The sequence below is a fragment of the Mustela putorius genome, unplaced genomic scaffold, assembly GCF_011764305.1.
Source record: "Mustela putorius furo isolate JIRA1106 unplaced genomic scaffold, ASM1176430v1.1 tig00000508_pilon_pilon_pilon, whole genome shotgun sequence".
Taxonomy (NCBI): Eukaryota; Metazoa; Chordata; class Mammalia; order Carnivora; family Mustelidae; genus Mustela; species Mustela putorius.
Genome location: NW_025421402.1, coordinates 21,818,539 through 21,840,111, shown reverse-complemented (window position 1 = coordinate 21,840,111; position 21,573 = coordinate 21,818,539). Strand labels below are relative to the sequence as shown.

Here is a 21,573-nt window from a genome sequence, read left to right as displayed (position 1 = left end):
AAAGCACACAGGAGGCTTGAAATAGATGCGGAGAGAACATCTTTTCCTTTCTGCCTCATTCGCCTCAAGAGTACAGAGGGAAAACCCAGAAAGATTAAACAAGAGATAAAGAAGTATCCTCGTGACAAGGAGTGGCTACTCTGACATCTTCACCTCTGAGGCAGCTCTTCCCTGGGGCAAATCCAGTTAGCTGACCTCAGCCATCCCTCCGTAGGATCTTTCTAGAAGGATATTTTCAGAAGGGCAAGGAAAAAATGAACACATAAGAACCAAATACCATGGGGAAATAAGAAGACCCCACAAGAAGACAGACAGTGGGAAAAAGGCACGGACTCCCCACACTCAGCCCTGCAAGGCCCTACACCCCACTGCTCAGAGACCCCCTCTCCCCAAAGCCCAGTCCTTCACCGAGGCCAAGAATTCTGTCTGCTGCTGGACGGTCAAAAGGATGTTCCTCTGTTACCGATGAGGCCTTCAGTGAGTTTTCTTTGGAAATGGGCTGACACCCCCACTCCAGGCTCCTACAGACCTCCTGCGAGGCCAGCGATGAACAGGAGTGGAGTCTGGAATGAACGGCCATGAGATCCCACGTGCAGACTGCGTCTGAAAATGCACTTGTACAATTCACTGTCTCCCGCACCTGAAACTCCTATAACACTGCATGTTGACTCTACTGGAATTTCAATTAAAAGCTTAATTTTTTAAAAAGGCATTGGAGCATAGAAAATATCTCATCAGATAGACACAACAGAATAAAATGCAACTGTATAATTTAGGAACCTCATGTCTTATAACCAGTTTTGTCCACAAAATGGTATTTGCGATTGTTTTCTGGAGTCGGTCCGGGTCTCTGACAGTCACGCCGCAGGTGGTCTGATGCATATGCTTATGGATAACTAGGAAAACAAAACTCCTGAAAATGTAAGGTCTAAAATCATGCCAGATTCCTCAATGATGTCTCAGACACACTGCCATCCTTTGGGAGAGCAGTGTGGGCTCTGGAGTCTTCCAAACTCAGGTTTAAATTCCAGCTCGGCCAGTCATGTGTGATGTCGAGCAAATTCTCCAGACTCCAAGGTCTCACTGGGGAGAGTGACGGGGCTGTTGGCATTAAATGAGATACACGGAAAGGGTTTAGCGCTGTCTAGAATGTAGCAGGTGCCTACTAAATCATCACCGTCATCGTCACCATTATTACTTCAACATAAAAGAAGTATTCTTGATCCGAGACACATGTTTTCTGTTAATAGTTGCCTGTCTACGGGAGTCTGAGTTAAGGTTTTACAAACCCAGCATTCGTTTCTCTTTGCAGACATGACCCCAGCCAACACTGAGAGTCGGTTTAAGTACAGGAGCCTGTGAGTGCTCGTGAGAAGGAAGGTGAGGGCAAGAGAGTGGGGTTGGGCCAGTTCAGACCCAACAGTGTAACTGCTGCAATCTGTTGGGAGCCCCGGAGGCGGGCTGGCTGAAGCCCCTCGGGTCGCTGTGTTTCCCCCACTCCTTGTCTGGGATCCCCGGCACCTTCCCCAAGAGCTGCTGCTCCATCACGAACAAAGGGGAGGAGGAGAGAGAACTCGTCCCTAGGCTAGTCCCCGGGGCCCCCTTAGGAGGACGTGGGAACACTGTGCGTGGCTCATTCCTCCTCTCCCCGTCCCTGGAGGAGGAGAGATGAAAACATTTGTTTTCAGAGGAGGAAGGTGAAGGGGCAGGAGGGGAGGACAGAAAGAACGAGATGAAGATTGGTCTCAAGAGTTTCTCTTGATGTTGTGGCACATTTTCTCCCTTCGATCCCTGTTTTCAGTTCCCAATCTCTCTCTTCTGTCTCCTCAGGTCCCACCTTTTGCCTTCCAAGAAGAGCTTCATGTCCTAGACCAGGGGCCTACAACCTTTTTTTTTTTTGGTAAAAGGCCAGCGAGGGTCTATTTTACTCTTTGGAGGCCTTACAGTCTAGTGCGACGACCGGCCTTTGCCACTGGAGCGCGGAAGCTACAGAGCATGAGTAGGCGTGGCTGTGTGCCAATAAGACTCTTCCAGAAACGGGCCCCAGGCCAGATCAGGCCTGCATACCATAGCGAGATGATCCCTTCCCTAGACCTCTCCTGACCTCCTGTTTTCCATCAAAACTTACAGATCCTCCATCCCAGTCTTACAGGTTCTGACTCTTGGGATGGAAAGCTCTGCTGACGGACACCAAGGCGTCCGCGAGGTGCACAGTCCGCCGTGTGCTCTCCCACGGTCAAAACCATGTATGCATCGAACAGAAAACGCCCCCAAGCGAACAGACACCTCTGTGGGATGTCAGGTGCCCTGGCAGAGCAGAGCAAGAGAGATTCCGAAGACGCAGTGCACAGGGGCCTCCTGGCATCTCTCAAGGTGTCAACAGACGCACGACCCAGCTGCCGAGGAGAAGAGAGACCGTCGCTAATGTCGCCCTGCTCCTGACCTGCGGGGCTGTAATTGTGACGGACAGCACGGGGCCCTCTGACTCTGCTGGGGAAGCGGCAGGCTTCTCCCAGGGGGGGGTCCACTGAGGCTTCCTGCCCTCTCGTGCCATAGGGACAGGCCTGTCTGACCCGGACCCCAACTTCTCTGCCAAAAAACACGTGATACCCAAGAAGCACATCGATTGATGGGTCCAAGGGAAAGAGCTAGGAAAGTTCTCCCAGCACCAGCAGGAATGCTGGAGAGCAGAAGAGGAAGAGCCGCTTTGAAACAGCAGAGGCGTGGGAGTGGATGGAGGAGACGGCCCCGCTCCGTTGCCAGCGCTCCCACACCCCGATGCGGGCCGGAGCGATCCCTCATAATTTAAGCTGACACCCCTCCATGGAGATGAAAGGAACACCACTCGCTGTCTCCGACAACAAATGTCAGCCTCCCTGGAGGCCATTTAGACACAAACACGGCATCAATCTGACTCCTAGTGGGGACGTCCAGAGACTTATCTCCACGCACAGCCTACCATCGTGAAGTGAATTTGCTTGGCAAAAAGTCTGCACATGTTTCTCAGGGTTTTTCTTTCCCCTTTCTCATTTAAAAAAAAAACAAAACCAAAAAACCTGGCTTGGTTCAGGGCTGTTCTTCCCCCTTGCCTGGCCCTCCCACTCGTTTATGACATGAGCAATCACAGATGAAAGACCCCGCCGTGGTTTATGGCCCTGAGACAGGCTGCACTACCTGTGGGGCCTCGTACATTCATTTCGGGTTGTTGGAAAAAATCCCAACGGCCCATAAACAGGGGAAGAGATATCTGAGCTTGGCCCAGGAGGTGGGGGGTGGGGGCAGAGCCCCGCGTGCTAGGGAAGGGAGAGGCAGGAACAGGCCTCAGATGCTTCCCCCGTGATGAGCCTCATAAATGTCGTTCAGGCTGGGGGAGGGTAGGGTGGGGAGGAGAGGAAGGGTCTGGGGCTTGCTGTGGGGGGAGGGGCAGGGAAAGGAGGAAGGGCGGTATGTATGAAGACAGGAAGCTCTTTCGGCTGCCGGCTGCATGTCAGGCTCGGAATTCCTTTCTCCTGGAGCCAAGCAGCCATCAACTCTAGGTGCAGCACAGCACCTAAAATCCAAGAGGCAAGACGATCCAGAAAAGTCAAGTCCGTGTAGCTCCTGTCTGAAACTACCTTGCCCATGGTTCTGCACGGAGGTCTCGACTACAGCCAAACCCAGGTTCCCTTGAAAGATCGGACTTGGAACCGGTTCGTTGCACTGACTCAATGAGCATCCATCCTGGGTTCCAGGCAAGGACCAGGACAGCTCTGGGATCCGCAGAGGATGGAGACGCGCCCTCTGCTCTCACAGAGCTCTCAGATCTGGAAAGGGGAAAGACCCAAAGCCCAAATACGAATAACTCTCCTCCAAGGACCTAGGGAGGGCATCAGAGCAGGTGACACTGTGCAGGCGTCACTTGAACTAAAAAATGAGTCACACGAACAACATGCAGCAGTTCCAGATACAGGCGACAAGACGCTGCCTGTCCCAAGAGCTGCCTGTGTCAATGGCACAGAAGCAAGACATCAACCCAGGAAGGGGGCTCATCAAGTAGCAGGTGTGTGGGCACGCCGTTCCAGCCCAGGGCCGCTCAGTGCACTGGGAGGGGTAACAAAGCCCCCAGACATAACCCCTTGCTCCTAAGGAACAGAAAACAGAGTTAGCACGTGGGAAACGGTGCAAAATGTTACATAGAATTTGGCTAAGTTCTTTGCACATGGTGAGAAACATTAACACAAATGTAGGCATTTAGAAAAGATGGTTCCGTGAGCCAGAGAAGCTAGTGGCAGCAGCTGAAACATGGGGACGAGGGAGATGAGGCTTTCCAGAGGTGGAGGGCGGGGAGCTGGAGTCCTGGAGAGCTCGGCCTGTCTCTGACCTCAGGATGGGAAGAAAATGAACATACGGCCAGGGACCAGGACGGGGGGCTCAGGGTCTCACTGGAGGGTACACAACTGGGAGGAAGAAGAAATTCAGGTGGAGAGGGGCCCTGATGTCCCAGAGCCGATGCTGTCAGCAACGATGAAGTGAATGACAAGGGGAATTCTGCGGCTGGAGCTACACGGCGGCAAGAGTGGACCAGGGAAGGCCTGGACGCCAGGCACGGAATTGCTGGGCCCAGGCAGGGTGCTGAGGAAATCACTCAGGCCCCAGGGCTAGCCAGGGACCCTGAGCAGAAGAAAATCCCCACACCCCAGGAACCAAGTCTGTGTCAGGCCCTTTGTGTCCAGGGTGCACAGGTCCTGTCATCTCCACGGCAACACGCATGGCAGGTCATACCATCCACTCTGCTCCCACCTAAGGAATAAGCACAGACTCAGAGAGGTTCGGGAATCTTCCCTCTAACACACAGGGCCCCGGAGGCAGGACCAGGTTTCATCCAAGGCCTGTCCACTTCCAGCCAGGCCCAAGGTGCTCCTGCAGAGAGGAGAAACAGACTTTTTTTTAAGAGATGGGGAGGGGGGGGCAACCCTTGCGGGTCTCCTTCCTCTTTGGGGGTTTTGTCCTCTTAATAAACTCTTCTTTCCTGCCCACCAAAAGAGAGAGAGAGAGAGAGAGAATGGAAAGGGAGCAGGGGCAGGGGCAGAAGGAGGGGGGAGGAAGGAAGTTAAGCAGACTCCACGCCTAGTGCAGAGTCCAACAGGGGCCTCGATCTCACGACCCTGGGATCCTGCCCTGAGCTGAAACCAAGAGTTGGATGCTTAGCCAACTCAGCTACTCAGGCGCCCTGAGAAAAAGACCTTTTAACCAGCAAACCGGACATAAGTAAAGGACAGTTACCTGCGCCTATCCTGGCCTAAGAGTGACGACAGTGAGCTGCCCTGTGTCCCATAGTCCACTGGAAGATCACTCTTTACGTCAGGGGCTATGCAGAGTGGTAGAAAGTAGCTCTGGCCATGAAATAAGAGAGCTGGATTCTAAGCCCTAGTTCTGCTACTCGCTGTGGACCCTTGGATGTCTCCCACATCTCGGAGACTCCATTTCTTCATCTACAAGAGAATGTAAAAATCCCTTATGCTGACCTAATCCTTGGCATGGGTCATTTTACAACTGCATTGCTTCATTATTTCTATCACAGCCCTAGAAGCAGAAAATGTGTATTTGTCTTTCTTTTTCCTTTTATAGATGCATAAACTGAGGCCCAAGGAGGGGGTTGTACTGCCCAAGGGCACAGGGTCGGGATGCTGTGTCTTGTGCCCCCACGCCGCCTCTCCCTGCCTCAATACATGGGATTGTGATGAAGTTCCAAGGGTACGTGGTATTTGCAAATATCAGGGCCTGGCCGACTGCAGGTGGCGTCGCCATTATTAAAGAGTGAGGAAAGAAAGGCTCACGGCAAAGGCTTTCTCGGGGGCGAATCATTCCCCACAAGCTCCTGCTGGAAAGCCATTCTTTTCTGTCCAAAAGGGACGGGAACGCTCCTCTCTCCCCCACACATACCTTACCACTGCAATCCCAGCCGCGATCTCCGATCACAGGGCGCTAAGTCTTTCCAGCGCACAGCAGACAGAGGCCAAGTGCACGCCTGAGTCGGCTGGGGGTCAAGTGTCCCAGAAAGGCACCTTTGTGCGGCCAGGCCCACAACGGATGGGGACTTCTGTGCCAAGCAGGGAGAGGGGCCAGTGGGCCAGCCAGGACCCCAAAGTGGGTAACATCTCCACTCTGGGGATGCTGGCAGGTGCCACAGCCTGGACACCCGCTTGCTTGCCTCAGCGGGCCGGTGCCCCCGAGAGGGAAGCCTTGCCAGAGGAGGCTCAGAGGGAAACACGACAGTATTGGTGCAGGTTGCTGGGATTATTGTGGATTTGCCTCTGTTTGGGGCTTTTTCATGTTTGAACAGGCTTTGTGCTAACACCTACCCTGCCTCTCTCCCTCTCAACTCTGCACACTCGTGCACACGCACACACACAAACACACATGTGCACACACACACGTGTGCACACACTGCATCTTTCCTCCTGAGTTCTTCGACCACTTTCCCCGTTTTAATAAAAACACGTTTACACACAATCCAAATTGTTAAGTGCAGGTGCAAATGCGGACCGCCCCTGCCCAGACTCGTCCTACGTGGAAACACTAGTAACTGTGGCACCACGGGATTCCTCTACACCAGCGTCACAGCGTGCAAATCAAGAACAGACCAAAACTCTCCCCGAAAGCCAGGACATGTGCTGTTTTGGTTTGGCTAGCATCAGAGACAGAGACTGGAAGCTTGTAACAGGCCACTTCGGGTATCTGAGGCTCAGGGCTCAGCCTCAGGAAACGTTCATTAACCCGGCGACACCAGCGGTTCACTAGGTGTGGGGTATGATATGCATAACCTTATTCCAGGTTAAAGGGGTGCCTGGGTGGCTCAGTCAGTTAAGCCTCTGCCTCTGGCTCAGGTCACGATCCCAGAGTCCCAGGATCAAGCCCTGCGTCAGTCTCCCCGCTCAGCAGGGAGACTGCTTCTCCCTCTGCCTCTCCTCTTCCCCCTTCATGCTCTCTCTCTCAAATAAATAAATAAAATCTTTTTTAAAAAAAACCAACAAACCATCATCCTAGGTTAATTAGTAAGGTCTGAGTGCATCTGCTCTGGTTTAGACACAGACTAAAGTAGATCAAATACTGTATCTCTTCGGGGGAATCCAGTTTCTCTGCAGTAATTATTACTAGTCTTCAGGAGGATAAAATTATCTGAGAAAATGAAACTGTTTCAAGTCAGGGTTGGGAGACAAGGGGTTAGTTATCTCTCCAAGTTAAGAAAGACCCAGACAACAACTGTCTAGGTGACCGGGAAGCTGAGTGAGCCGGCGGACACTGGAAATGTTCTCACAGAAGTGAATCCTCCCTGGATAAGTTCATTGTGGACTTAATCATACGGGCGCCTGGGTGGCTCAGTCGTTTAGGTGTCTGCCTTCGGCTGAGGTCATGGTACTGGAGTCCCAGGATGGACTCCCTGCTCAGCAGGGAGCCTGCTTCTCCCTCTCTCCCTGCCTGCTGCTCTGCCTACTTGTGATCTCTCTTGCGCTCTCTCTCTCTGGCAAATAAATAAATAAATAAGATCTTTAAAAAAAATTTTTTTTAAAAATCATACAGAGGAATTGCTCAGATGACACAGCTGATCCAACCACCTGTGTCCTTGGCAGAGACATCCTGGTTGGGATTAGGCCCTGTGCTGGTTCGAAGGGGCAAGCTGAGGCCAGGACCCCGGCCAGGTCGGTGCCCACAGATTCTATCTAGTTCATCCCACAAAACTGAGAGATTCAAAACAGCAGGTAAAAGTGAGGTCAGACACACAGTCTCTGTGCTTACCTCCATCACTCACAGGCTATGTGACTTAAGGCCCGTGACCTATCCTCTGAGCCCTACCCTCCTAAGTTATAAAATCAGGGGAATAAAGACCCCACTGTTAGGGTTTGAGAGCTCAGAAGTAGGAGTAGATAAAAGCACTTTTTAAAAAAAAATAGTAAAACACTATAAAAATGTAAGATATTTTCAATGTTTTTATTTCTACTATGTCTCCTGATGGCTTAGGAAACTACTGCTTGTTTCCATTGACGATGAAACTCCCATGCCTCACCCAGAATGTTCCACCATTCCACAGCTACACTGGCCATGCACCTACCACATACAGACATGGGGTGAGATGGTATGGACAAGAGGAATAAAGTCTCTGCCTTCCTATCTCTGGTGGGAGAAGACAGTGAGTAAATAAAGAAAAACATAATTCAGTCTATGACAACATTAAATGCCTGGCATAAAATAAAATAAAGCTACCGAAGGACCAGGGAGAGCAGAGAACACCTTTCTCAGGTCCATACTTCGGTACCAAAAAGATCCAGATCTTCTCCAGGGTCCACACTCCACTCCCTTCTCTGTCAGTTCCTTCCCTTTCCAAAAACCCAGAGCCCAAGTTTGTCTACCTCAAACCTTTATTATCCAAGAATATTTGAGTTAGAAGACAACTTCTTATGTTGTCTTACGTTCTCTAACCACTAGAGCTGAAAATAATATCATAAACTCTAAGTGCGGGTTTGTTTTCTTTTAATCAATTAATAAAGAATGTATTATTAGTTTCAGAGGTACAGGTTAGTGATTCATCGGTTGTGCCTAACACCCCGGGCTCATTATATCCTGTGCCTCTTTAATGCCCATCCCCCAGGTACCCCATCCCCCACCTCCCTCCCCTCCAGACACTCTCAGTTGTTTCCTATGACTAAGAGTCTCTTTTGGTTTGTCTCCCTCCCTGATAAAGTCTTATTTTATTTATCCTTTCCTTCTCCTATGATCCTCTGTTTTGTTTCTTAAATTCCACATATAGGTGAAATCATACGATAATTGTCTTTCTCTGATTGACTAATTTCGCTTCGCAGAATACCCTCTAGTTTTATCCATGTCATTGCAAACGGCAAAATTTCATTTTCTGGTGGCTGAGTAATATTCCGTTGTATATACAGACCACATCTTCTTTATCCATTCATCTATCAATGGACACCTGGGCTCTTTCCATAGTTTGGCTATTGTGGACACTGCTGCTATAAATATTGGCATGGATTTTTGGAAAAAAGTACTGCATTGGACCAAACTAAGAATTCTTTTGGATGTACTTCTGGAAACAGTATAGCAGAGTGGGTAAAAGCAGTGCTTTGGACCCACATAGTTTGCTCTATCATTTTATTATTTAGCTGCTGCTCTTGGTCACGCTGCCTGGCAGCAAGTCTTGGCCTTCCCATCTGCAAAATGGTTAAAAGCACCTACCCAATTGGCTAATTATAATAGTGAAACCAAACAACTTATGTATGGTATTTATGGTACTGAGCTTATGGTAAGAACTTAATAAATGCTCACTAAATAAATATTATCATTATAATTCTATTTTCCATGTAAGTAGAATAAGCTGCTAGAAAACAAAGAAACATCTAAATAATCATTGTATCCTCCACCACAGAGCACCATGCTGAGCACTTGGGAGATTGATAATTGGTTGTTAAATATTTCGTGTCCAATTAGTACAGAATGGACAGAATGAAGCCAAGAGTCACACTGGCGGTGCATGGCACAAACAGGCCCACCGCAGAGTTCTTTCTTCCCATTTTTCACAAATCCATTTCCCAATGCCAACCAACTTCCTGTGGTTACAGAAATTGTTGGAGAACCATACTCGGAGTACAGGTGGTTTGAGATGTACGTCCCTTAAACTATGATCTGAATTTCTCTTTCACATTGCTACTGACCCTACAGAAGCCCTGTGTTTCATCACCACCCAGTTGTTTTCACAAGGAGGAGAAGACAGCAGGCCTTAAAAAAAGAGAAACCCCAAATGATGACAATTAGGGATAAAGGGAAGAAGAAGGGAAACCAAAGAAAAGTAAACTGGGCATATGGACAGAGAGAGGCCAGCACCATGAAGCAGGGACCATGGTGCAATCTGTCCTCTAGCCGGTCTACCAGTGATGGGGACACATGGTCCCCAGGGATAGCTACGGGGAGGAGGGAGAACTTGGCCAGGAGGCCCTCAGCCCTCTTGGGTTACCCTTCCCAAGTGAGACATCTTCAACCAATATTCACGTGGCCGTGGTCCTTCACAGTGAGGATATGTGATTGGGCTTGGAAAACAAGTTTTTTTTTTTTTCTGCAGAAAGAGCTTTCCCTAAATTAACTATAAACTGAGTATAATTGTGTGCCCTAAAACCCACTACAACCATTTGGAGAATATTCAAGGCCATCGCCCGTAAGTGAAAGTGCGTGTCCTGAGAGGATCCTGACATTGAGGAAATCATTTCTGAGAGCACTCACCATGAAGACTTCATGTAATTAGCTAGCTTTACATTTCTAACACTGAAAACTCTTCTCAACACCATCGTTACTTGTAAACTCGACAGCGTATTGTTGAAATAACAGAAGGAGGAAGGATGGTGTTGCTCTGAACCAAAGACCACTGTAATTATAATCTAGACTCTCGATCAGTTTTTCTCAGATTTGAGCATGGCTTAGAACACCTGGAGAACTCGTTAAACATGGATTGGTGGGCCTCTCTCCCCCGACCCAGAGTCTCTGGGATGCTGGGCCTTGCCCCCAGTAGGTCTGGGACAGATCTGTGACTTTCCATTTCTAACAATGTCCCAGGTGATGCTGATGCTGCTGGCCCAGAAACCACACTCTGAGAATCACTGACCTAATACATTCCTCCCTCTCTTTGCATACCCCTACTCTTGCATGTATGCACAGGGAGATCCAGTAATCAAAATAGAGTCTTTTTTTTCCCAGTTTTATCAAGAAAAAATTGACATCCATCCATATACGTTTAAGGCAGACACCATGGTGGTTTAATTTATGTATATTGTGAAATTATAACCGTGATAGGCTCTGGTAACATCCATCTTCTCATATAGATAAAACAACAAAAAAAAAAGAAATGAAAAAATTTTCTCCTCGTGATGAAAACTCCTAGGCTTTATTCTCTTAACAACTTTGCATGCGCCGTACAGCATGGTGAGCTGACCATGTCAGCCACCATCTCGTACATTCCATCCCTAATCCTTATTTATCTTGTAACTGGAAGTTTGTACCTTTTGATCACCTTCCTCCAATTCTCCTCCAATTTTCCCTCCAGGGTGCCTTTCTGGTAACCCTAAGTCTGATCTCCTTTTCTATGAGTTTTTTTGTTTGTCTGTTTTTTGTTTGCTTCTTTTTTAGATTCACATAGGAGATCGTATAGTATGTGCCTTTGTCTGGCTTATTTCCTTTAATATAATGCCTTTAAGGTCTAACAATGTTGTCGCAAATGATACAGCTGTCTTGTTTTGCTGGATAATATTCTGTTATATATATGTGGGTATATATATTTATATATTTATATATATATATATAACTACGTGTGTGTGTGTGTATATATATATATATATATATATATATATATATATAACTCAACTTCTTCATCCATTCACCTATTTTTTAAAAGATTATATTTACTTATTTGACAGACAGAGATCACAAGTAGGAGGAGAGGCAGGCAGAGGTGGGGGGGGGAGCAGGCTCCCTGCTGAGCAGAAGGCCCAATGCAGGGCTCAATCCCAGGACCCTGGGACCATGACCCAAGCTGAAGACAGAGGTCCCAACCCACTGAGCCACCCAGGTGCCCCCATCCCTTCATCTATTGATGGACATTTAGGTTTCCATGTCTTTGCTTACCATGAATAATGTTGCTGTGAACATGGAAGTCCAGATACCTTTCTAAGATCTTGATTTCAATTCTTTTGGATATATGCCCAACAGTGGAAATGTTGGATCATATGGCAGTTCTATTTTTAATTTTTTTGAGGATCCTCTATACTGTTTTCCATAGAGGCTACACCAATTGACATTCCCACCAACAGTGCACAAGGGTTCCCTTTTCTCCATATCCTTGCCAACACTTGTCATCTTTTGTCCTTTTGATGATGGCCATTGTAACAGAGATGAGGTGGTATCTCATTGTGGTTTTCATTAACATTTTCTTAATGATTAGTGATGTTGAGCAACATTTCATGTGCCTATTGGCCTTCCATATTATCTTTCTTGGAGAAATGAGTATTTATATCATTTGTCCATTTTTTAACTGGGTTATTTGGGGATTTTTGCTACGGAGTTGTAGGAGTTCTTTATATATTTTGAATATGAACCCCTTATCAGGTATATAGTTTTTAAGTTTTTTCTCCCATTCCACAGCTTGCCTTTTCACTTTGATGGTTTCTTTTGTGGAGCAGAAGGTTTCTTAGTTTGATGTAGTTCCAGTTGTCTATTTTTTTATTTTATTGCTTGGGCTTTGGTGTCCTATCCAAAAAATCATTACCAAGACCAATGTCAAGAAGCCCTGTTCCTATTTTTTTTTCTAGGAATTTCCTGGATTCGGGTCTAGCATTTAAGTCTTCAACCCATTTTGACTTAACTTTTACGTGGTGTAGAATATGAATCCAGTTTCATTCTTTTACATGTCAATATCCAATATCCCAGCACTAATTATTGACGTGACTGTCTTTTCTCCATTGAGTATTCTTGACTTCCTTGTCAGATATTAGTTGGCCTTTTATGCTTGGGCTTATTTCTAGGTTCTTAATTCTGTTCCACTGGTCTATTGGCCCATTTTTATGCCAGCACCATACTATTTTAATGACTACAGCTTTATTGTATAGCTTGAAATCAGGAAGTGTGATGCCTCCTCCTTCATTCTTCTTTCTCAGGATTTCTTTGGCTATGTGGGACCCTATATGTTCTACATAAATTTTAGGACTTTTTTTTCTACTTCTATAAAAAAATGCCTTTGGAGTCTTGATAGAGACTGTGCTGAACCTATAGACAACTTTCAGTAATATTAACATTGTTTCAACAGTATTAATTCTTCCAATCCATAAACATGAGATGTCTTTCCACTTATTTGTGTCTTCAATTTTTAAGAATATTTTATTTATTTATTTGAGGGAGAGAGAGAGCGAGAGAGAGCACATGTGCACGGGGGGGGGGTGCAGAGAGAGAAAGAGAAGCAGACTCCTTGAACGGGAAGTCCTACCTGAGGCTTGATCCCAGGACCATGACCTAAGCCAAAGGCAGCCACTTGACCAACTGAGCCACTCAGGTGCCCCAAGATATGTTTTTATGCTTGAATTGATAAGAGTTTTTATCGTGAATGGATGTTGAATTTTGTTGAATGCTTTTTAAGCATCTACTGAGAAGATCATATCATTTTTTTCATTATATTAATGTGGTGTATCACACCCATTGATTCGTGTATGTTCAAACATCCTCTCATCCCAGGGATAAATTTCACATGATCATGGTGAACGATCCTTTTAATGTACTACTAAATTTGGTTTGCTAGAATTTTACTGAGAATTTTTGCATCTGTCTTCATCAGGGATATTGACCTGTGGCTTTCTTTACGTAGTTCCTTTTCTGGTTTTTGGTTTAAGGAAAATGTTGGCTTTGTAAAATGAGTTTGGGAGTGTTTCTTTCTCTTCAATTTTTGGAGAAAACTTGAGAAGGATTGATGTTAATTCTTTTATTTTTTTTAAGATTGTGTTTATTATCTGACAGACACAGATCACAAGTAGGCAGAGAGGCAGACAGAGAGAGTCACCCAGGTGCCCCATGATGTTAATTCTTCAAATGTTTGGCAAAATCCACCAATGAAATCATTCAGCCCTGAGTATTTCTTTATTGGGAGATTTTTATTAGTGATTCAATATCCTTACTAGATACTCATCTAGTCAAATTTTCTATTTCTTCCTGATTCAGTCTTGATGAGCTACACATTTCTAAGAATTTTTCCATTTCTTCTAGGTTGTCTGGTATATTGGCATGGAGTTTTTCTTAGTAGTCTCATAATTCTTTGAATTTCCATGCTATCTGTTATAGTGCCTCTTTTTTCATTTATAATTTCATCGATTTGGGTTCTTTCCCTTTTTATCCTGGTTAGTCTAACTAAGGGTTTGTCAATTTTGTTTATCTTTTCAAAGAACTAACTACTAGTGTGCTTTATCTTTCCTACTATTCTCTATTTATCTTTGCTTTAATCTTTATTATTTCCTTCTTCTGAAAGTTTTGGGCTCAGTTTGTTCTCCTTTTTCTAGTTCCTCAAGGCATAGAGTTAGGTTGTTAATTTGGGATATTTCTTGCTTCTTAATGGAGTCTTGTTGCTATGAACTTCTCTCTTGGAACTGATTTTGCTGTAGCCCATAAGCTCCAATGTGTTTCCACTTTCATTTGTCTCAGAACAATTTTTCCTCTTTAATTTCGTTTTTGAGTCATTGGACCTGGATATCCATTTCTCAGGTTTGGAAAATTTTCAGCCATTACCGCTTTAAATACACGTTCGGTCCTTTTCTCTTTCTCTTTTCCTTCTGGAATTCCCAAAAAGCATTGTTTCTTTCCATTCTGTTCTATAATTCCTATAGGGTTTCTTTATTTAAAAAAATTTTTTTTCTCTTTTTGCTTCTCTGACTAATTTCCAATGTCCTATCCTCCAGATCACTAACTCTTTCTTCTACATGGTGAGTCTACTTTTGAAACTCTCCATTAAGTCTTCAGTTCAGTTACTGTGTTTTTTAACTCTAGAATTACTGCTTGGGTTTATTTTTTATTTTTTTATTTTTTCAGTGTTCCAAGATTGTTTATGCACGACACCCAGTGCTCCATGTAATACATGCCCTCCTTAATATCAACCACCAGGTTCACCCATCCCCCCAACTCTTCTCCCCTCCAAAACCCTCAATTTGTTTCTCAGAGTCCACAGTTTCTCAAGCTTCATCTCCTCCTCTGATTTACCCCAATTCACTTTTCCTTTCCTTCTTCTAATGTGCTTCATATTATTCCTTATGTTCACAAGTAAGTGAAACCATATGATAGTTGACATTCTCTGCTTGACTTATTTCACTCAGCATAATCTCTTCCAGTCCCATCCATCTTGATACAAAAGTTGGGTGTTCATCCTTTCTGATGGAGGTATAATGCTCCATAGTGTATATGCACCACATCTTCCTTATCCATTCGTCTACTGAAGGGTATCTTGGTTCTTTCCACAGTTTGGTGACTGTGGCCATCACTGCTATGAACATTGGGGTACATGTGACCCTTCTTTTCACTATATCTGTATCTTTGGAGTAAGTACCCAGTAGCACAATTGCAGAGTCATAGGGAAGCTCTATTTTTAATTTCTTAAGGAATCTCCACACTGTTTTCCAAAGTGGCCTCACCAGCTTGCATTCCCAACAACAGTGTAAGAGGGTTCCCCTTTCTCCACATCCTCTCCAACACTTGTTATTTCCTGTCTTGTTGATTTTGGCCGTTCTGACTGGTATAAGGTAGTATCTCAGTGTGGTTTTGATTTGAATCTCCCTGATGGCAAGTGATGATGAACACTCTTTCATGTGGTCTGATGGTTGCTATTACCTTGTCAAACTTCTGGTTCTGTTCATGTGTAGTTTTCCTAATTTCATTTACTTGTCTGTGTTTTCTTGTAGTTCACTAAACTTCCTTAAGAGGTTTATTCTGAGTTCTTAATCTGACAATTCATAGATCTTGATTTTCTTAGGGTATTTGGAGCTTTATTATTTTCCCCATATTTATATGATTATTTCTTATGATCCATGATTCTTTAAATCAGTATCTTGTGCACTTGAGTAATGACGCTCATCTTTAAGACTTTACCAGTTTTCTTTGGCAGAGACAGTTCTTTATCAATTAGCTCAGTTTGGATTTCTGTGTGTGTCTGATGGTAATGTCTTTAGGCAAGTGGAGCCTGCTCTTATGGTCTATTTTGAGTGAGGCAACTGTTTGAGCTCCAAAGATGAGGATGGGCGTGCCACCAGCTGAGAACAGTTGGATAGGACTGCTGGCTTGTTTCCCTACGCATATGAAATTCTAGGCTGGACTCTGCAGGTGCATGAATTCTCTGGTGAGCCTTACTAGAGTGTTGGGACTGGGTACCACATACTACAGATGGGACTATGAATTAGTTTTCTCGCTCTGTCAGAGCAGCAGGCAGCTCCTTGTTTGGGGGCTCAAATCAGTCCTAAGTGTACCCTGAATTCCCTGGCCAGGTGAGGCTACTGGTTTGCTCTGATGATGAGGGAATCCACAAACAATGCTCTCTGTTCAAATGCCACTATATGTGGTGTTGTTGGATGATCTATGCAGCTTCTTTTGTGCTCTGGTTTGGTTCTGTGGTTGGACAAGCTGAAGGCTGTACTCAGCAATGAGTGGGACTGTGAATTAGGTTCCCAGCCTGGATATAGCAAGAAAAGCAGCTCAAAAACACAAAACCTCTATGATTGTTGTCTTAACTTAAGCCAGTCCACACCTCAAGTTACAAACTGTCTTCTCTGTCTGCTTTTCTCTTAGCTTGAATGCCACTGGGTTACAGAGCTTCCTAGAGTTGTCTCCAGCTCTCTGGTCTCATGGAGCCAGAAGATATTCTCCACAGTGCATGGAGCTATAACCCAGTCCCACTGCATGGGTGGGTAGAGGGAAGGACCACTTCACCATACTCTCAATTTCCCAAATAGGATCTCTGGCTGGGAGGGGCCAGGAGATACCCTCAGCCTTGGCTATGAATTAATCCCTGTGCTTATGCATAGCCTCCATGCACAGTACTGGCTTTGCTCCGCGGGTGAGCAGCTCTCCCTGCCCACTTCTTGTCCTGAGCACCACCATGTTTTCTTTTCCCACCTGAGGAACCAGTAGCTCAGGGTAGACCTCTCTTCATTGTGCTGTGTTATTCTGGGGCAAAGCAATGTAGTCACATGTAGTCTCTTCCCTTATCCTTCTAATGCAGTCTTTCTTGGTCTCTGAGGTGCTGGGGCAGGGGGAGGTTTCAGGCTCCCCCCTGTGTTGTAGAATTCACTCAGTGGTGTGTTGTTCTTGAATAATTGTTCTTGGGAGAGGGAGTGAAGTCAGGAATGACCTATTTTGACATCTTACTGAAGTCACTCTCTCCATAACGCATTCTTACTTTCAGTTAACAGAGGCATTCATACTTTTTCAATTAATCTGCTTCTTCAGAGTGATTCCTGCTAGCTCTGATAATTAGGGGAAAATGAAACTATATTTAAAAAAAATAATAGTGTGATTGGATGAAAAGCTGGGGATGAGTATTACAGTAACCTAAGATTGACATCAACAGGGAAAGCCACTGGCGTGCATCATCTTAAAGTGCCCCAAACAGCACAGGGGCCAGTTCTCCTTCCTCTCTGTCAAGTGTGGTGGCTACTAAACACCAGAGCCATGGATGCCTGAGCTGGTAAGACAATGGTGAACCCCTGAAAGGACTCTGCAGCACGAGTCCCCTCTCCTTTACCCTCACATCAGGTTGCTGTCTATGCTTCTGCTCATTATCATCTCTACCAGGATTGATGCATGGTGTTGAGCAGCCTTTCTGCCTGTAAACCCCAGATCACTGAAACTAGTATCTCTCACAAAACATGAATCTTATCAAGTATGTCCATTTAGTTTCATGTCTTAGACCAAGCCTTAAATGAGCCCACCCTTGTGGTCAGCTGTCTCATCTCCACTGACACCAGTGAGAACGGGAGCAAGAGGCTATCAAGCAGCCAGACAGTGGGGAACGCCTTGCCATTACAGCTCCAGCTGAGCTTTGGGGAAATGTAGGTACTGATGTGCTAGCTCAGTGGCTGCAGCTTGAACTTGCTTTCAGGTTCGAAGTCAGCTTTTCTTTACATCACCTGTGTCATTCTAAATAATGGATGTGCGGGACGCCTGGGTGGCTCAGTTGGTTAAGCAGCTGCCTTCAGCTCAGGTCATGATCCCAGCGCCCTGGGATCGAGTCCCGCATCGGGCTCCTTGCTCAGCAGGGAGCCTGCTTCTCCCTCTGCCTCTGCCTGCCTCTCTGTCTGCCTGTGCTCGCTCTCTCCCCCTATCTCTCTGATAAATAAATAAAATCTTTAAAAAAAAAAAATATAATGGATGTGCACCTGGGAAATTGTGCATGAATAAAACTTCTGTAAAGCTGAATATTATTCTCCCACTGAAAGAGTTCTTGGACTTACAGCTACTTTATCTTCAAGGATAAATAAATATTCTTCAATATACAGAGGAGTCCTTCCATCATTCATGTTATTTACAGGCATTTCCATGGAATTCAGAAGAAAGGGAAAACCAAAGTATTTCCTCGACCTCCCTCGGCCTTGGGTGGTGTCTCCGGCAGCTGTCGCTTCTCCTCCAGGGCTCCAAGTCACACTTGAAAATCCCACTGCAGTTCCAGTTTTCACCAGATGTTCACAGGAGTTCTATCACCTGTCACTCTGCAACTTCCCTCAGCTGCAAATTTGTGGCTTACCATCCTCACCTGTCACATCTCAACAATTTCCTGATAGTGTAACCAATGCTCTGTGTTAAGTTCTGCTTTAAATATATTGACAGTTGTTTCTACCCTCTTGGTTGGCCCCTGGCTGATACAGTTCCCAGAAAGACAAGGGACTTCACAGTTTTGGCAGCTGTCTCTTCATTTGCCAGGTAAGTCTCTCCAGACACTTCAGATCACTAGCCATACTGAAACCAAAGTTAGCTCAAATCACCTTCCCACTTCGTTATTTTTCTTGGACTAGTTTTGAAAGCTTCTGCCAGAATAGCAGTTAAGTAATGAGACATGGCAATTGTTACTCCAGGATTTAGACTTTGGGCACATGATTTGTTGGAAATCAGTATTAAAGTGCTCTGAGTAGTCAGCACCACGGCCAGATCCAGAAGGCCACAGACAAAAGTGGAAGCCAGGAAAGACTTTAATGGAAATTTATTCAGGGATGGGAGAGAGAGAAACTGGACAGCTTATCATTTTTGCTTGTAGCGCCTCTCTTCAGTTTGTGTCCAATATCTGTACTTCTCTGCCATATACAGACCAAACAACTAAGAAGACAGGTGTTGGCATATGCCGCAAGCCTCTGGGAATTGTTAAAATTGAAATGATCTCTACAACCTGTCCTGGAAATTAGTTACCACCATCCATCAAATACAAGATGCTTTTAATTAGAAGACATGTCCTTATTTTATGGACCATCAAGAAAGAATAAAAAAGATGACCAATTAAACTTTGATACCTTACTTTCTCACTACATTTCAATTTTATGAGTCACATCCCAATTTTGGATATGTTAAAATGCAAGCAATAAAAGAGGCTTAGAATATTAAATGTAGCATTGGCTCTGCTTTGGGCACCTAACTCTTCCTGAACCAGATAAACTGTTTAAGGGTCTTGTCATTCTAGAAAACCCCAAGGCTTAGGATCTTGGGCAGAGCATCCATCAATAAAAGTTACAGAGAGCCCTCTGGTCATGTCCATTATTTGTCCCAAATATCTCTTTGACCATGTCAGTGGTTACAAAAGAGCCTGATACTAAACATGCCTTCTGTAGAACTATAACATGGGTGATACCTCAATTTCCTCAATGATGATGTGATGGAATTATAATTAATGAGGTCTTAAATTCCCTTCTTGATCTTCTAAACGAAAGGGGGAAATACAAGCACATATGCTGTCCGGTTATGATCACTATATTGACCAATTGCTCTCAAGGAATTTTTCCGTCCCCAGGGTCATCTGCAAATGTATGAAGGCTCTTTGTCTCATTGGCACAATGTCTGATGACCTCACTGGCATTTAGCAGATGAACGCCATAGATGCAAACCAGCAAACTGTCTCACCCAAAATGCCAGTAGGGCTCATGCTCAAGTATCTAATTGAGACCTTCTCAGAAAGCATTTATGATAGTATACACACACCTCTGAGCTTATGCTCTGTTTCCATATGATTATTTTTCTAATTTTATTATAATGTTTTAATGCCGATAGTATAGAGGGGAGATAGCCAGACTGCCTCTTAGACAACGCCTAAAGAACTCCCCCAAAGCCTTGGCATTTGCTATCTAGATGAATATCTGGACCTTAACATTCTCCCATGTACTTCTCAAGTTTTACCTCTTCTGGTGCAGGGTGGGACCAGTCCCACACATAAGGCAATAATTCCCTGCACGAGCTGAGATAAGAGGAACCACAGGCTTCCCACAGTCCTGTTACATTACTCACAAATCTGCCCATGGAGTTATGACTCACTTTCCAGGTGCCTCTCGCTGGAACATGCTGAGAGGAAGGACAGCATCAGAGAAATAAACCTCATGAGAATTTAGATCAATGACTTCATGTTACAGAGGAGGAAACAGTTCCGGATAGGTGAAGGAACTCATCCGAGACCATACACCTACTGGCTCCCAATCCAGGCTGCCAACCTGTTGGCTCAGAGTCCAGTGCCACCCAGAGTGTCTGTCATAGGTGGTAAAAAGACAAAGTCCTCGACAGTGCTGATCAGACAGCTAAACGACACCTCAGTGTAAAATGTTACTGACTCACTGCCCAGAGAGCGAACTATTCTTTTCGCCCTTCTGCAGTCAAATGCTCTACCACTGAGCTATACCCCCTCTTTCCCCGCTTCTGAATACTTCAGTAGGTATCTCCCAGGAATGAGAATATGCTTTCATAACCATAGTAAAACTGTCAACATTAAAAAGTGACATTAATACGTTATAAATCTGAATCTTTATTTTGCTATGATATCCTATGATATCCTCCTTCTCAAGATCCAACCCAGGAACCCACACTGCAATTAGTTGTTGGGGCTCCTTAATCTTCTCCAGTCTGGGACAGTCCTTCAACCTTTGACATTCATGGGCCTTCATGTTTGAAAAATACAGGACAGTTATCTTGTACAACATCTACCAATTTGGGCTGACCTGAGGTTTCCTTGTTATTAGTTTTAAGTTACATGTTTTTGGTTGGAGCCACAGGAGTGATGTTGTGGAAAGAGGTAATTCTTGCTAATCTCACATACTCAATTTATAGGGTTAAACACTACCCCTCAACATTTGTTAATAGAACATTTTTCTAAAGGAAATTATTCCATCTTTGGGGCTTACTGAGTATGTAGATGCAGTATTTATTTGGTTTTTTGGTACGGGTCTTCATCTTTTCATAAGTCCTAAAAGGTACTGTCTTAAACATAAGCAGTTGCATAAATTATAAAGTATGGGAGATCAGGTAGAGCAGGGAGTAGCTCTAGAAAACACTTTCTCAAGGATGTAGAAATAAATCTTTAAATCAGCTTCTTCACTGATTACTGTCTTCTTTATACTAAAGAAGGACTTCAATGTCATACTCTGCTTCACTGAGAGTTCTGTTTCATTGGGTTCTGTGACCCTACATATGATGCAAAATTAGAGGTGTTATTAAATCTGAATAATCCCAATTCCCGTACTTAAACTAATATAAAAGGCATTTTTTACCTGTTCTGAACATTATAAATTCTAAAGCTTATAATCTGAGAATTGTAGCCTTCAGTATACTCTGGAACAAGTTATTCCCTCTACTGGAAATTTGCCTACACAGACCACCCACTGCACTGAGGGCATCATGGTGACTGAAACCAGGATGTCATCTGCATCTGACCAACACTCTCAAGAGAGATCTCTCAGACAAGGAGGAAGAGAAAGCTCCTTCTGCTGTCCCTCCTGATACTTGGGCACATCCAAGGTCAAAGCAGATGAACTGGGTGGGGGAGGTTCTGAAAAAAGC

General features: G+C 44.9%; 1 protein-coding gene across 1 annotated transcript in view; it reads right to left on the bottom strand.

The window, feature by feature from the left end:
* The window catches only part of LMX1A (LIM homeobox transcription factor 1 alpha), a 155,634-nt gene that overhangs the window by 11,824 nt on the left and 122,237 nt on the right, over positions 1-21,573 (bottom strand). The gene's annotated exons all lie outside the window — the stretch shown is intronic.